General features: G+C 39.3%; 1 protein-coding gene across 1 annotated transcript in view; it reads left to right on the forward strand.

Annotated features, from left to right (window-relative positions):
- The first annotated feature begins 1,819 nt into the window (after positions 1 to 1,819).
- The window catches only part of SEMA6D (semaphorin 6D), a 573,086-nt gene continuing 556,491 nt past the window's right edge, over positions 1,820 to 18,414 (forward strand). Inside the window, exon 1 of the mRNA XM_032343613.1 lies at positions 1,820 to 2,131. The gene's annotated coding sequence lies outside the window, so the exon portion shown is untranslated. The remainder of the gene's footprint in view (positions 2,132 to 18,414) is intronic.

Genomic DNA, 18,414 nt, shown 5'->3' on the forward strand with positions numbered 1-18,414 from the left:
TTGGGGCCAATCATATTTCCTTGATAACCTGAAGTCTGCCCCATTTCATGACTTATGGTCTCTCTTGTCTGCTATTAAGCTTTTTTTCTGTTATTAAAACTAGAGGAGTAAGTATGAATTATTTACAAGTGTTTGTTAACATCTCTTAGGTACAAGGAATCACTGAAGGTGGAGAGAGAGCCGCTCCTGGGGCAGACTGTCAGAAATCCAACTCCTGATCCACACTAATTACTGGCTATGTGACCCCACCTCTGTGCCTATTTCCCATGTATAAAATAATCTCTACTTTCTAAGGTTGTTGGGGATTAAATAAGCTAATGCATGTGCAAAGGGCTCAGAGTAATGGCTGGCTGTTAGATGATGTTTCTAACTTAATGTTAGCTTCTCTTTATTTCAAAGAAGGTATCAAAGAAATAAATCCCTGTGTAAGACACAGGATAGCTGAAGCAAGATATATGAAAAAACAAAACAAAGCAAACTTTTTTTTTTTAAGTTTAAGAATTAAGACAGTAAGTGCTTATAAGAGGTCTGAGTTTAGGGAAATTTTTGTTTTTGCTGTTTGTTTTTAGAGCTCTGACTTAAGAGGCTGAAGAGTTAACAAGAGAGAACAATGGAAGGGAAAAATACTACTTTGGAAAAGGCTGGTTGGGCAGGCTCTTCCATGGAGCTAGTAGGTAGCTTAGCATCCGGCACTGGGCAGTCAGGGCAGGATGAAAGTGTGAGAAGAATGCCAACCTCACACAGCTTGTGCTAGTCTGGAGAAATGCAGAGCCCAGTTCTGATGCTTAGGAGCTTTGAACTTCGTTCCATTCACCAAGTTAGAAAAAGTTGGTAACACCTACAAAGAAGACTTGTTTTAAGGATGACATTAAAGAATGTATGAGAAATTACCCAGCCAAATGTAAAAAGGTTTTAGTTTTCAACATGACCTATTAGTTGAGCTGCACACAAGCATGTCATTGAAGGCTTCATTTCTTTAAATAGGATATAAAGCCACCAACCTTTGCATCATATTTAAAGGGCATTCATTCCTTGAACAGTTTTTTGAGCATATAGTATGTACCAGGGATTACATTAGAAGCCGCTTGATAAAGTTAGAGCATGACAAACTTCTGCCTGGAGAAACTTATGGACCAGTAGTAAAGGCAGTCACACGGAGAGAGAATACCACATGGGTGGAAAGAACTATCATGGATATTATGAACAGAGTGCTGATGGGGCCCTTAGGAAGGAATCTCTAATTTTGTCTGCAGGAACACAGAAAAGTGAGTATCAGAATATTTCTATAACAACAGCAGAAAATAAGAGAGACGGGCTCTCAGTAGAAAACAGCATTTAAAAAATTGGACTGGGCAAAAGACGGTTTTCTGGAATTTTGCTGAGCCTTTTTACCTTATGCAGAAAGCTGGGCTGATAGTCCAGTCCCAAAGGTCAATGACTAAGCTGCTAGATGATTACTAAGTGACACTCAGGAATAAATTGTATTAAAAGTGATGGATGACATATTAAAAATAACGTCCTTATATACATAATACACAATACCTAAACCATCGCATTAACAAAATCAACATAATGGGTTCTGCCTACTTAAGTGGCTGGCGGGGGTGGGGGGCGGCGACGGGGAGGGGGGGCTGTATGGTGGTTGTGGTGATGACCTAAAGGTCAGTCAGCTGTATGCTACCCCAGGACCTTTCCTCAGCTGGGAGACCTTAGGTTTTCAGAGCAGTGGTGGGGGCTTTGGCAGGGGAAGTTTAGAGCCGAGGGAGCGGCAGAAGCACGTGGGCTGAGGGGGGTGGGGGGACGCAGACGGAGGAGTAACCGGTGGAAGTGTCAAAGAGGAAGGAGTGGAGGGCTGCTGAGGTGACAGGGTGTGGTCTGTGGGGGAGCAGCCGAACCGGGAGAGGAGGGCAGAGAGACCCGCCAGGACAGAGGCGGCAGTGGGGAGCGTGCCTGCGTCGCTCGGTGCCGTGACAGCGAGGAGCGCGGCGCGGGGCCGGGTAGCAAGGGGAGTTTCCGTCCTCGCTCAAGTGGAGCTCAGCTCGGAGCTGCGCCAGCGCCTTCCGCCTGGGCCCGCGGTGCCAGACACCTGCCGAGTCCGAAGCGGGAGTCCGGCTGAGCCTTCGGTCCCCAAGTAAGTCTTGCCTTTTCTCTCCATTTCTCCTCTTTATCTGTGGAGCTCAAAGCTCCTGCTGGGGGGCTCCGCGCAGAGCGCACCAGGAAGCTCCGGCGGCGTCCAGGGATGCTCCCGGGCTCCGGGCGTGCCCCGGGCGGCGCGGGGACCCGGCCCCGAGGCCCCGCCGCCGCGTTCGCCTGCGCAGCGCAGATGGAGGCGGCGGAAGAGTTGGTGGCACGGCTACTACCCGTCTTTTGTGTCTTGCCCGATCCCGGAGCCGTGCCAGGCCGGGGGGAGGGGACGGAAGCCACTTTATGGCTCCTGGCCCCACCTCTTGCCCCCACCCCAAATCCTTCGGGATTTCAGTAAGCCGCGGACTCGGGCGTGAGTGAGTGCCAAACCTCCCAACTGGGCTAGTTACATCCGGGTGGGCAGCCGGCGGGACCGCCACGCCGCCCCCTCTTCAGATTTTCTTTTGAGATACGGCAGCTTTAATTGGTGGGTTCTGGGAACAGGGCTTCCTGAGTGATAGCGAGAGTCTAGGTGTCGGGAACGACCTACCTTCCTGTTTTTCTGGGGTTCTGGAGGGGGAAAGGATGGGGCCCCGGGAGCCCCGAAGCCAGGAGCGTCCCGCGCTAGCGGGCTTGCGCGCGGCCGGAGAGCAGGCGTTCGCTGGGTGGGTCCCTCCTCTGGCTCATTGTTCGCGGTGACTGTTCTTGGGGACGAGCTGAGCGACACAGACAGCGCTCACGGGGCCGTAAATAAAAGTGACGACCTGGAGGAGTGAGGTCAAGGCTGCTCGGAGAAAAGGGCTTACCCAGTTTGGAAACGGACTTCTCTGAGCTGGGAGGGCAGTAGTAGTCGACAGCGAAAACCGCTCCAGAGTGTGAAACTTAGATCTGACTCTAATTCGCAGAGACAACCTAGTGAATTAAACCCTAGGAAACAGGGCGCCTGTTTCCCCCTAGAAATTGTTTTCAGAGTCAGGAAGATGGAGTTTTAATTGTTATTGGCAACTGGCTGCTTTCTCTTGCTAGCTAGCACCTGTTTCTTAAAAGAAGGTTCCTGGGTGGGGTTTATTTTTTCGCCCCCTCCCCCTCTGTTTTTGCATGTGTATTTATTCTATTTCTGCTTTCAGCGAGTTGAATTGCAGAGTTCCGGGGGGAAAATCCGTTTTTAAAAATAAAGTGCAATTTCCACTCTACACACGAGCAAGCACTCGTGTACACATTCCTTGCTCTCCTATCCTAGCCGCATGCTAACATTCATGGAGGCAGACATGTGCACCTGGAGTCAAAGAGAGACGGTTATCCATAGTTGGAGATGCCAAAACACAGCTGGTGCTTGTTCATTTTGTTGGAGAGTAGGACACTCTTGAGTTTTCCTGTTTTTCTAAATTACAGCGATATCACCTGTTCATGATGTCTCTTCTTTAGCCCACTACAAAGGAGGTGCATTTTCCTGAAAAGGATATTCCTTCTTTCTCTAAGGTCCATGGCTACTAATCAGAGTAAGCTCCTGACAAGAGGGATTTTTTAAATTTATATAAATAATATATATGTATGTGTATGTGCATCTATATTACGTATACATATATTTATATGTGTTTGTAGCCGGTTGTAAATCCCCGTAGCTACTAACACACCCGACTGCCCTGTTTATATTTTGCTCTGACTTGCCTGATGGACCTGCTAAGTGCATTAGTCTGCTGAAGCCTGGAGTTCCAGCCTCCAGTAGAAATAATAGCAGCACTTCTTTCTGACCACAGTCTGATTCCACAGGGAAGACCATGTGGAGTGGGGTGTTGTTAATAGGATACGGAAAACCGTGTGATTTATCTTAAGGAAGGAAGGGAGAGGTAGAAGATAAATAAAAATGGAAACTGGAGTAGGCATCCAACATACACAGTTCCATAAATACACATGTGGAAAGTATATTGTGTTCTCTCTTTCTCTCCCTCATGCCCTTTACCACTCTTTATATTCCTTAATCTTTTCCATTGCATTATTTGAGCCTCTTTTTTTTTTTTGCTTTGAAAAAAAAAACTTTTGTATTTTCAATCTATTAATATTTTTACATTTTCAAGATCAATAGTTAGCTCAATGAGTACATAGGATTATCTTTTAAGCTGTTCTTTTGTTTGTCTACTCACATACCATGTCCAGTTTAGTATGAAAGCACACGAACAATGAATCAACCAGGTTCTAATGAAGATTAAGACATGGAAGGTATCCACAGCTATGTATAAACTGTATACTCATTTAATCACCTTCCCACATGACCAGTTTTATCTAGTTGCTTGCTCATCTTCTGAAATCTCCTGACTCCAAATTCTTACCCAGATTGATTGCTGCTCTAAATCTTGATTGTACAAAAAACAGAACTTAATTATTTTGGCCTCATTTATCAGTCAGCAATGTTTAGTGTTGCCAATTTAATTATATCATTGAAACATGCATGACTTTAAAGTATGTTGGAAAAGGTCCTTTTAAAAGTGTTTCTTCAAAAAGAGAAAAAAAAGTCCTTGTGAAGCCATAATTTCACTGCTGTGAGGCCCCCTAGCCATTTGTGTTTATTGAGTTTACTCTTCCACATGAAGAAAGAACCATTGTTTTGTTGTCTAGGGGCTGAAGGAAGATGGAAAGTGAGAAAAGAAAATCAAGCACTTTAAAATGCTATTATTTTCTCTACTTGGCAAAAAATTTATTTTTTTAAGTAAACAGTGATTATTTTCTTAAAGATCTGAAACCTTACTCAAGGGTCCTGAGGAAAAGACATTTTCAGGATAGAAATGCTAGCTGTTACTAAACACTCACAGAAGGTTGGTGTATATAAACATATATTTTTAAACCAATCTTATAACACATTTTCTTTCTATAGAATTATGAAATGTTATTGAATCATTGTTATTAACATATTGAAGTCTTATCAAAATCTATATTTAAATATACTGTCTTTTTGAAAGTGCTTTTATTGTAATAGCCTGTTTGTTGAGATTAAAAAGAACATCATTGATGTCATGGTGTGCTTTGCATTTTAAAATAGTAGCTAATGAATTACAAACATTCATTACTCCACAACCACTTGCTGAAATTTCTCAGGACCCCCAAATAGAGAATTATTTGTACTATATACTACCATTCAGACTCTTTCTGAGTTTATGTTGTTCCTCTTCTCTTCTTCACAATTAATTTCCTTTTAAAATAATACTCTGTTGACTCTGAATCTTTTGTTGTTATTTTTATCCTATGTCATAAATTTATGTGTAAATATCTTCAACATCGTAAGGGACTTCCTGTTGGAAACGTGGGGATGGGTGGGGGGAAGAGTGAAGAAAGAGAGAACAACTTTTATTAAACCTGGGAAGAGTCAGAGCTTAACACAGGAAGAGAAGGACAGGTTTCATTGAATAAATTCATTGAGGAATACTTCTTTGACCTTTAAAAGTCCAAGCTGTGTGGCACATAATATACATTTGATAATTTAGGCACTATCTTCACATACATAAGGCAAAGTAATAGAGTGTCATAGTTCTTTGGTTTGTTACATTTGAATGTTGACTTTAATTCCATTCATTTTCCATTGTATTAAGTAATGAAAACTACCCACTGTTTTTTTTCTTTATTTCTTTTTTTTTATTTTTTTATTTTTTATATGCCAGGTATGGGGTGTGTATGGAAGGCTGGAGGGGAGGGAATGCTGTTCTATTTATGTAAAAATGAAAATTGTCAGTGTTTCTTTTGGAGGCATTTTATTTAAAAAGTTCAGTTTCCTCTTACAAGTTTAGAACTTATTAAATATTTAAGAAGAGAGATGAAGCTTGCCACTCAAGTTTCATAACTAGATGCGACCATAAACAAATTGGTGAAGTGATTCAAGTAAGTGCATTTAAATTGAAATTTAATTTTTCTTCCCATAAACTAATATGAAGAAAAAGTATTGAATAAGATATCCTTAATAGCCAATATTTGTTTAGATTTTCTTTAAAATAAAGATTAACATAATTGATCGATGAAAATATAGACATTTTTGAAGTGAAGATATAGACTAATGCAAATTGATTGTATATACTTTTTATATATAGCTTATTTATGATAAATTATTATTTTTAATCTCAGGAATAATGTATATTTCTTAACTGATTATATTTTCTCTTTTACTTTGGCCTCTAGAAGACTCAGAGCCAGTCCAAGTCTAATTTATTGATCATATAAAGCTCTGTGGAATGTATGTGTGTGTATATTATGTTTCTCAGTGACTTTATTGTATTCTACTTATTTTTTTGTCAAAATGTCTATTTTTTCTATTGTGTGGGGAGACCATCAAAATGAATAGGAGTAAGTGTTTAGAAGTACAGTCAAATCTGAAAACAGTTATTAAGCAAAGGGTGAGGACCCTAGCCAAACTTAGGCATGACTTCTGATCTAAAGATACTTAGAGTATGGCAAGAATGAGAAGCCATAAACACATAACAAATTAGCTAATAACATATATTTGCACATCTGTTGCATTAAATTAAAAACCCAGACCTTATCTTTAATGATGCTCAGCTTCCACTTTCTGGAAAAACATTATTAATACTACCTACCAGTAAAGCAAAGTAACCAAATCTTTTCATTAGAAAGAATTCCCCTCTGGGTATACTAAACTCTAAATAGTCTGAAGATGTGAGAATAAAAATAAGTGTTGGAAAGATCATTGTGATTCTTTGGTGGTGGAGATTTTCAGACATTTCTCTTTTCTTTCTCTCTCCCCCTCTTCTGTCTTTAATTGGCTTTTCTGCTTGCTACCTAATCAGCCAGTGGCTGGACTTGACTGACAGGTGTGGCAATTCTGGTGGCAAGCTCACTCCACCAGGCTGTCAGCTTATGAAATTTCTGGATATGTAAATACAATATTTTTTCCAAGTATTGTACTTAAATACAGTAGTTAAATGTAAGCACCCACTGGTTGTTTCCCTTTGTACTTGAATCAACAACCATTTTAAGCTCTTAGAAGGGACCACCCACAAAACTGTTCTTTTTGATTGTTGAAAAACTCAGGGAGAGGGGAAAAAAAAGTAAAAACTTGAAAAAAATTAGAACTAAATTATTGACCCAGGGTGACATGTTTATGGCTAAGGCCACAGACTCTGAATTAAACTTCCAAATCTGACCAGCTACCTCTGGGTATAAATCTGATTCTCATCTTCTCTGTCTCCCACATAGACACCATTTTCCCCCAGACATCTCAATTGCGGCTAATGTTAAAAATAATTTAAAGTCTAAAACACAGATATGTTGTGAATTGAAGCAAACTCTCAAGTAGACAATGATAAATACTGATCATTTAAACGTAGCCTTTTAAGAAGCACATTGGATACAATGAAAACCTGTGTATTGGTACATTTAGTGTGGTTCCAATTATGATATAAATAGTGCACAAAGCTTTAAAATTTTCATCAAATTAATGTTTCACAGACATGCAAATTAGCTACTGTCTTCTAAGGTGCATGCCATGTGATGATTCCTAATTGGCAAGTGAACCTCAGAGGGTTATTTATAGATTACATTGCAACAAAGTGCTAGAGTAAATTCTCATTGTGCAGCCCAATTCAAACTGATGTTTTAGCTTTGATTCTCATCACTTTTTTTGTATCCCTTTTGATCTCTAAAGCCTCTCAGAAATAAGCTACCTAAGGTGCTAAATATGTAATTAATAATATTTGAGTAGAGAATTTGTCTTCAAATTATCCCTAAGAGAGTTGGAGACCAGTTAAGTATTCCTCACCAGCTTGTTCAGGTATGAGTAACTCTTGGGGTTATGAATTTGAATTCAGAGATTTGGTAACGTCCATCCAAAGCACATAGGATAAATGATCACATAGAAAAAAGTGAGGAAGAAACTTGAACATTTATCAAGTAACTTAATTTTTAAGAATAGCTGCTTCTAAAGGTCTGAGTTGAAATCCCATTTTATACCTATATTATTTCTAATGGCTGTTGGAGTTTCCCTAGGAGCAGTGAGAGAATTATAATGTAACTGCAATTCTAATACTGTGGTATTAGGTCAGAATTTGGCCTTTCCTTTCTTTATGCCATGTCTATATCTGCCTAATGGTAGAATAACCAAATAAAAAATGCAAGGTAAATTCTTAATTTATTCTGCACATTTTTTTTCAGTATGTATTTTGTATATAGTATCAGAAAGCAAGAGATACGCTGTAAATTTCTGCCTAGAAAGACATAACTTATTAAAGAATTTTCCAATTTATTAACTATTTGGTATTTTCTTCATGCTATACTCGAAATGTCCTATTTTCTCTACTAAATTAGCAAAATGTCTATCTTTGTCTAAAGACTTACTTAAAGATTTATTTATCTATGGGGTGAGGCTGCATGTGGCAGTGGGGGGTGGGTAAAGGGAGAGAGAGAATCCCAAGCCGACTTCTCACTGAATACAGAGCTGATAGGGGAGTAGGGGGCTCGATCTCATATCATTGAGATCATGACCTGAGCAGAAACCAGGAGTTTGGTGCCCAACTGACTGATCCATAGGTGCCTCTACAGATTTATTTAAAAGAAATTTTCTGTTTGAAGGAATCCTATAGTTGGATTTGAACCTGACTTTTTCTGTGTGTGTGTGTGTGTGTGCGTGCGCGTGCACGCGTGTGCGTGTATGTGTGTTACAGCAATATTGTGAGAATGAGAATGTTTAGAAAAATCTAAATATAGTATATATTGAAATAATTTTTATTCAAAAGCTAAAGACAGAAAATAAATGTTGGATTCAAGCTACATGTGGAAGTAAATACTTTTCTTGTTTTGAACACTTTTAATCAACAAATGTACTAGTCACGTATAGCATGGTATAGGTATGGTCAAGGCAGCTTGATTTCTTGCTAATGAAGGGTTATCAGGAAATTTACCCCTTCATTAAGAAAAATACACTTTCATTAATAAACATGGAATAAGGACTTACTGAGTATAAGGTACATATGCATTAATGGTAAATAGTATCAGATTCTTTTACTGTGTTAGCTTATTCCATCCACTCTTCTAGAGGACTAGATCATACTTTGTCTTCTTTCCTTAAACACTCAGTACCTCTGTCTACACCTTTACCCTCAGATGAAGGCCTTGCTTCCTATTCACTGATATAAGTGAGGCAATCAACAAATATTTTTTGCAGACAGAGACTGCCAAATTTATCCACCTACCAGTATTTGTTCCCACATAACCTGCTTTCTTGCAGGTTCTCTCCCACAGCACTGATGATATTTCAGCTGTTATACTTCAGTGGAATACAAGGTAGAAATATGTAAATGTAATTTGTTAGGGGATAAAAATATTCTGTTAGACCTAAAACTTACATTTTTAGTTGTTTAGCATTGGGAAATAATCAGGGTTGTTGTCAAAGTTGAATATAAAGTATGTTACCCAGAATAATGAAAAATTAGAAGCAATACGCCTTTCCAAAGATAGACTAAAACAATAAAATATAGCACATTTTTATAATAGGATGGTAAGCATTATTTAAAACTACTTTTTTTCAAAAAATAATTATTGACAAGGTAAAAGTAGGTGATATAGTATAAGAGAAAACAATCTTAAACTGTATATAGTACATCATACAATTTTTTATATATACATAGAAGAGACCAGAAAAGTTAGTGAACCATGTTAAAAAGTTGTTCCAGTGGGCACTGAGATGAAATGTGTGCTGCATAGCAAATCCTTTGAATATATTAGCTTGAAAGAGAAAACTTCTTGAGGGGAAGTTAGCATAGAAAATGTACAGTGAATAAACAATAGTAAAAGTCATTTCTACATTGTGATTCAATTGTTCTTAAAACATCTGTCCCTATGACACATTCCCCTTGCCAGCCACATTCAATTCACCAAGACCTATAGAATTTACAGCTAAAATATATCACAAATCCATTTAATTTTTACCATCTCTACTGCTATCCTTCCAGAGTGAAACCCCATAATGTCAGCCTGGGTCATTGCCTTAGCTTCTAGCAGGTTCTTCCCACTTTTGCTCTGGCAGAATTGATAACATGAGAGACTATATTGCAAAGCGTTTGAAGCATGGACCCCATGGGTAGGTGGCCTGATTATAAATCCCACCACTGCTACTTACTGGCTGTGAGACCAGAGTGGGGTGGAGTGGGGCAAGTTACTTGACTTCTCTTTACTTCCATTTTCCCAGTGATAAAAAATGGGAATATTAATACCTATTTTATAGGGTTATTAGGATTAAGTGAGTATCTGGTATAGTGAGTACTATTATGTATTACCTATTTGTCAAGACCTAAATTAGATTATACCTTTTCTTCCTTAAAACTATTCAAGGACTTACCATTACACTTTGAATTAAACCCATATGATCACCTGCAGCAACATCAGCTCTTGACAATTTGTGTTTCCTCACTATTTCCATGAAAACACCAAGCCCATTCTATCAGAGAGCCTTTGCACATGCTGTTCCCTCTGCCTGGAACATGCTCAGCTGACTCTCCCCATACTTGCTTCTTGTACTACAGGTCTCCGCTTCTGCTGCCTCCTCTGAGAGCCCTTCCCTGACTTTTACTTATCTAAAAGACACTTCCTGCTATTCTTTTTTCAGTCTCTACAACTTACTGTTTCCATAATAGGTCTTATCATTGGTCTTGCATGTCATATGTGATTAAATATTGGATGGGTGGATGGATGGATGGTTAGGTGGCTGAGATTCTAACTATTATAATCAAGGGATTGCATTTCTAGGAGAGCTAACTTTGTATTCGCAAGGTCTGTGTGTCACTAAGGAGATACAGAAAGTTAAACGATTAACACTTATCATTTTGGCTCTGGTACATAGGGTCTTAAATATACTTGTCAGAACACAAGTGCATTTTGAGAGAAGGGGAGAGCTTGAGAGTGAAGAGGGGAGTGATGGGTGGACTGGGGGACTCTACACCTGAAGATGTTTAAGTCCAGGGACGGCCTAAATGGAAACTGCGTTGTTGGGATATAGGATGGGCTGGGTGAGGTTTTAAGAGTTGATAGTTGAGGCATTCGAGGGGAAGTATCAGATCAACATTTCACAAAGAACCAGGTTAAAAAATACTACATAAGGCAACTTCCATAGCATCTTACTTCTTAACCTTAGAGAATGTTGAATAGAGTTCTGTACGTGTAATGCTCAAATAAGCAGATGAAGGTTTTTTTAAGAAGTCAAATTAGTTATTTGAGGTCCTAAAATAAAAACATACCTTTCCTTCTTTGGATTTAGCTTGTTTTTAAAGTGGACGTTAGAGAACCTGAGTATGTATATATATGAGTGTGTATCTATCTTTGCAAACTTTTTTTTCTTAGACAGGAAAACCCTGCAGGTGGGAAAGATGTTTTCATGTATTGCTTTTGATCATAAAATTGTAAAGGCATGGTTTTCTATCAAGTGATGTTTCCTTTCTCTTACCAGGAGGTGTCACTACAGCTCACTCAAACTTAATAGTGCATTCTGTAGGGACAAAGTAGTGCTAGCATTTTATCAGAATGTTAGTATCCACTCACCAGGTTCTCTACTGAGTACTTAAAAGGAAATCTGGTGAAAAAAAAGAAGCTTTCCCAGGTGCTTCACCTTCAGACCAATGTTGTTATCATGAATTAGCTGAAAACGTGAAGATTTGTTTACTATTTTAGAAACAAAGGGCATTAAAAAAATTTTTTTTTTTGTTTATTTGAGAGAGAGAGAAAAATGCGGTGGGGGGGGGGAGCGGGGAAGGAAGAAGGACAGACAGGGAGGGGGAGGAGCTGAAGGGGAGGGAAAAGCAGACTCCCCGCTAAGCAGGGAGCCCCACAGAGGGCTCAATCCCAGGACTTGAGATCATGACCTGAGCCAAACGCAGATGCTTAACTGACCGAGCCACCCAGGCGCCCCAACAAGTAGCATTTTTACCTTCCTTTCAATGTTGAATGGGGGCAATTGTGGAATAACAACAAAAAAGAGCAAGATATAGGAGGAGAGACAGATATAGAGAAACCTGAAAAGAAGGGTGAAACAGAAATGTTTCCAATGAGAACATACCACTTGGATCTCCCTAAAGCCACCCTTCTCCCACTGTCTGACCTGGTGTGTATTGTCCTTCCTTGACCCTGTCTCTGCCCAGAGAAGTCCAGCTTGCTCTGGCAGAGCTGTTGTTATTAAAACAAAACAACTCTCTGGTATTGAGCCAATACACTAGCCAAGCTTTTTGACACATATCATTTCTGCCTTCTCTGAAATACCATTTATAATACCATTATACAATAGGTGTCATTACAAAGAACTTTCCAGGTCAGGAAAACAAAAATTGGAAAGATCGCATGATTTGTATTTGTAGATATGATTTGAGCATAGGCTTTTCAGATTTCAAAAACATGCCCTTCTTCTTTCCATGATGCCTCTGAAGGATTCCTCCCACTGGATTCTTTCCTAACGTTCTAGACTGTTTTAGGGATCCCTTCTGCTTGTCCCACAACATCTGGTGCTCACCCGTGTGAACACTCATGATGACTGGACCACGACCCTCTATTTTTTTTTTTTCTTCTACCTGTTCACACAGAGCATGGCTGTGATGTCTTTTCTCTAGAGCAGAATAAGAGACACCCAGTCTGTTGATGGATGGGTGAACATGGGAAAAGGTGCATCCAAAGGTGGGGCTCCAAGGTCAGTGAAGGCGTGGAGGAGGAAAGCATGGAAGGCAAGGACTTTCAGACTGCTGGCCTTCACCCACTGCAGTTGGCCTTACTTGCTCCACAAGCAAGTGAACAATAAAGAGGAAAGTCCCAACATTTTTGGGAGGCGGAAGAACAGAGTTAAGTGCTCAAGAAGGAGGGAATATTCAACAAAGCCCACCCTTGGTAGCTCCTCCAAACTGGAGGAAAAAGACTAGTATCTGAGGAGCTGTGTTTTCTGCTGACCTCCAGGTGGCAGCATGGCCCAGCTGTCAGAGACCCACTCAGTTCGTGGTCACCCTTAATGCTACAGGACTCAGGATTGTTCTCAGGGCATTTAGTGCCCAGGGAATGATTAATGGTGCTGCCCGCTCACTGCACCCTGAGGGTAATTGAGCCTGCAATATTTTGGAGGCTGCAGAGAGACTTCCTAAGCGTCTGATAAGAGGGACTGAAACATTTTGGACATTATATCCCTTCAGAGACCTCCTTGAGGTCTTTTTGTTGTACCCAGAATACAATCTTTGGCAGAACGTTTTAAAGGAGAGAAAAAAAGACCATACCACCACCTCTAAAATATGGGAAACTGAACAGTCTTAATGCTTTCTCAGATGTTTGGTTTGCTGTGCATTCCATATTCTTGTTTCTTTCTTTAGTTCTGAAGTAATATTCCTTTCCACCTGACTTAAAGCAAATCCTCTGGAAGGTAGCTTATGTTAATTGACTGAGTATTTTGAAAGAGTGCAGGCAGAGCTATGTATAATGTCTTCATTTAAATAAGCTCTACGTCCTTTTATATTGTAGGCTGAGGTATTTAAAAGTAAGATTGTTGGAAATTTCTAAAGTTGCACACAATTCAAGAGAATGTGAAACATGTTAGAATGAGTGACTAACTCAGGGATACAGCGTCCATTTATTCTAAATATACATGTAATATCAATTATAGAAGGCAACCAACAAAAGATCTTAAGCTTGTCAGGTTGGGTTTGTGTGACTGCTTCTTTTCATTAGAATTTTTAGTAACTGGGAAACATGCCAGATTCTAAACGCTAGAAAAATGGTGTCTTGAATAGGATAGGATATACTAGGAGACCTTAGCACTGTTCAGGAAAAAAAAAAAATCACTTAAGGATTCAGAAAATGTTTGTTCATCTATGCATTCAAATGGGGAATCTGAACCACCACCTTTCTGTAGTTTGGATTTCCATTCCTCTGATGGTTGGATGTAGGCAGTGACTCGTAGCTACTACAGTGAATTCTTTTTTTTATTATTATTATTAGTTTATTTATTTTCAGCATAACAGTATTCATTATTTTTTCACCACACCGAGTGCTCCATGCAATCCGTGCCCTCTATAATACCCACCACCTGGTACCCCAACCTCCCACCCCTCCGCCACTTCAAACCCCTCAGATTGTTTTTCAGAGTCCATAGTCTCTCATGATTCACCTCCCCTTCCAATTTCCCCCAACTCCCTTCTCCTCTCTAACTTCCCATGTCTTCCATGCTATTTGTTATGCTCCACAACTAAGTGAAACCATATGATAATTGACAGTGAATTCTTTAATATCACTTTGGTTTTCCTGAGAACAATTGTTCTTCCCCCAAACCTGTCAGATTTTACTCTCCATCACAGAGGATTCTGTCATGGTAGACCATGATGATTTAAAGTTGTATTCTGCATGGGAAGTTATCTTCTAGATATTTAGAGAGCCAGAAGTAATGGGTTCTCCATGTGCTGACACTTTTAAGTTTTAGCAGGCAGAAAATTCTGTCTCTTTAATTTTTCTGGAATGGAGTAGAAGATCAGAAGGATGATGAGGGTGGCCCCTCAAATTCTAGTTTTAGGTTAGAGTGCAAGTGTCATACAGATTGCTATTCTGTCTTCCTTTGCTGTGTTATATTTACCTCAGAGGTTGACCTTGCAATAGCATCTTTTTGTGATGAGGATTTAGGCTAGGGATTGAAAGTAGGGAGTGAGATTGGGGCATTAACTGAGATAGGTCCACAATGGTTATTCATGGTCTCTGATTTAAGTCTAACAATAATAATAAAATTAGTAGGAAAAAAAATCCCAACATAGCCTAAAATCCTGCTTGATGATCCATGACCCACTGAAGGGCTTTTTCCAGACTACCAGTCTTTATTTCTTTGGCAGCTTTGGGCAGCTTATCAAAAGTATCTTGATTTGAGCTCTTGATATAAAGATCTGATTTTCTAGCCTGCCTTTAATTAATATACTGCTTAATATATAATTGTAGTGTTTAAGTATTATTATTTATATTTGCTATATTTTTTCAAGTTAGATTATAATTTCTACTATCACTATTTAATTCATACTTGTAAAGGAACAATTTTTGGTTATATTTAAATCTTTGCCTTGCTGAGTCAAGAGTCCATTGCCTTGCAAAAGAACAGATGTGGTACTACATTAAACAAAGGGCTTACTGATCAACTTTGCATTTCAAAGCTTAACTTCTTGACTTCTCTACTTTAGCACAATAATGTTCTTGAAAATCAGGTACTGTTGAAGAAAAAGGATTTTCTAAATCTATTAGCTCTTAGTAAATTAAATCCATTAACTTCCAACAGATCAAGAAAGAATGGTAGACTAGATCAGCGAGTTTTAGTGAAGGGTAGAGCAAACTCAAGATGAGACAGAGAAAATGGAAAACCCATTCCTTTGGCCCTAAGGAATTATGGCAGGAAAAACAGTTATTGAATTAGGGAACGAGGTGGTGGGTTTTTAAGATCCTGACCCTTGACTAGGAGAAATGGTTGTGCCTATGGACACCAATGAGGGGCACCTGCAGATTCTTCCAAAAGACTAGGTGGGACATTCCAATTTCAGTAGTCACCCATTATATTTAGCAGGTCTGCAATGTCATGCTTATATTGTTTATTTATAGTCAGTGTCCCTTCTGATATTCTTACTGAATGGGCATCTATTTTAATTGGTTCATGAATTTACTTCAGGTTATCCACATAGGGAGCAGACTGGTCCTCCCTCTCTATTTCTGGAACCTGAGAGCATCTGAAGTTGAAGCATCTGATGCATGGACTGAGTCTCTTTCTATTCACTGTCATAAACCCATGGTCAGCCTAGGAATTATCTCAGGAAAGAATGGGAGAAGAGGAAGAAGTATGAAAGACAGAGCATGTGTTATGAAAAAGACTGTATCCTCCAGAAAATGATTTTATAAATAGCTCTATGAGTGAGTTAACTTTGAGTAGACCCAATACTTAAATTTAAGGAGACTGCTCAAGCTAGAACAAAATTAAAATATTGTGAATTAGTAATTCCAAGTGGGCAATTTAAAGAAGAATTATGTGAGAAAAATAAACTATATGTTCTTTTCACATCTCAGAATAGGATGAGTAAATCTCCTCTTACCTCCTACATATTCCTACTGAGTCCTCTAGAGCAGCAATAACTTTGGAACTATGGCCCAAGCTGACTTCTGATTTCTTCGGTTTGTTCCTCTAGAAATGTATAGGGAGCCACACATTGCTTTGGAGAGCCTCCTCCTTCAAGTGTCTTTTTTACACTAGACTTTTCCAAGCCTAATTCAGAGGTGGTGCCTTCATCCCCTTTCTTTTCCTATGCTTCTTTCCTCCGACTGCATGAATCTGAGTGGATCTATTTCCAAAGCTATTGGATTTGTCTCTTAGCTCTGTTTCTTTGGATTTGTCTCTTAGCTCTATGATACTCTTCCTCCATTTGAAAATGTGGATCCCACTGTGGTGAAGGTTATGTTGTTCCATGTAGATAGTGATTTTGGACAGAATGGGAACAACAGTACCTTGGCACCCATCTTTTTCATCTCTGAAACTCCTACTTTGAAAGACTCCCATGTTGCCTAATTCCAAGGTGAACCTTTAACACTGTAGGTATATAAAGGAGGGACCTGGATTAGCACAGTTTGATGAGATAATTTTTTTCTTTCATTTGGGGGAAGGTGAAAAGTATTAATAAATTAATAAGCAAGAGAACAAATATTCAAACTCCCCCCCCAAATCTATAGCCCAGATTTTAATTCTATGTGGCACCGATATTTTTAAAAAATTTTGGTAGCAAATGATAATAACAATATAGGGTGATAGGAGAGAGGGCAGCTGTATATGTCAATATGTTTTGTACCTCTTTGAAACCTCTCTGTGACAAGATTTTACTGGGTATAGTGTGAAGTCCCTTCCTGGGAAGGAACTTTCCCTGGAAGCATCACTCTGAAGACTTTAATCAGGTAAAAGGGAGAGGGAAGAGAAGAACTCTAACCTCTTAGACATTTCCCCCTTAATGGTTTTGCCTGTGTATCTAAGCATCTTTGGTAGGTAATTATCCTCTGAGGCCTTGAAAGTTTCCATCTGCAAGTTCAGTTGTTTACTTGTTTCTGTCTCTTTATTTCTAACCTTTCCATAAAAATATTTGAGGTAGTAAAGCTTTTAGGATAGTTCAGTGGGCCTGTTGAATAATGAAGAGGTTTATATTAAAATGGGGAAGAAATTGGGATGCCTGGGTGGCTCAGTATGTTAAGCGTCTGTCTTTATCGGCTCAGGTCCAAGATCCCAGGGTCCTGGGATCGAGTCCTGCATCAGGTTCCTTGCTCAGTGGGGAGCCTGCCTCTTCCTCTGCCTCTGTTGCTGCTCTCCTGCTTGAGCTCTCTCAATCACTCTCTCTCTCTCTGACAAATAAATAAATAAAAATATTTAAATTAAAAAAAAAAAAAGATGGGGAAGAACTCTATGAAAACAGATTGTTTTAGCTGCTCTCATTACCAACCATGAATCATATCACCTGAAGAACTCCGCTGTTCCTGTGATTTAAAAGTAACCTCCAACAAGGTGTTTGCTGAAAGGTCTTGGTGGACAGATTAAGTTTTAAGGTAAACAAGGCATAGCTTGAGTCAGTGGCAACTCTGTACCTGAGGAAGAGTACGTGTGAATGTGCCTCACTCAAAATGACAGAGAATGCCAGCATTCCTGTTTTACCTACAGAACGTTTTTGAATGAATATGTAAATATCTAAGTGTGTGTGTGTGCGTGTACACATAACATTTTAGCGACTCCTTCAAGAAAATGTTGTCATTTCAATGTGAAAACCTAATTGCAAAAGAGTTAAAGATGTGTTTTCCCCAACCTGATCCACCCTGGTAAAACACTCCTTAAATATTTCTTTTCCTAAAAACTTGTTAAACTAAAGTTGATCTCCCTTCTCTCATGCCTTCACAGAAGGAAAGAGGAAGTTTGTTCTAGAGTATTTTCTTATATGTATAAGCTGAGATATCTAATAAAATTAGTTGACATTTATTAAATGAATGCTATGTGCCTTGCACTCTGATAGGTTAGATAGTTCCATACGTTAACCTCATTTTCTGCTCATTATGAAAGTTCATATTATTAATACTATTTGACAGATGAAAAAACTGAGTCATTGAGAGTTTTAAATTGTGTGCTGAACCTTCAGCTGGTTGGGGGTGATACTGAAGCCAACCTCAGAGACGATGCTCTTCATTGCCATGGTTTATTGCCTCCTGAGACAGGGCAGTGTTCAGTAAACTTGAAAGCAAGATCCCTCAAGGAAGGAGCATGCAGAAGATTAACTTTGTACATAAGTTGCC

The sequence above is a fragment of the Mustela erminea genome, chromosome 5, assembly GCF_009829155.1.
Source record: "Mustela erminea isolate mMusErm1 chromosome 5, mMusErm1.Pri, whole genome shotgun sequence".
Lineage (NCBI taxonomy): Eukaryota > Metazoa > Chordata > Mammalia > Carnivora > Mustelidae > Mustela > Mustela erminea.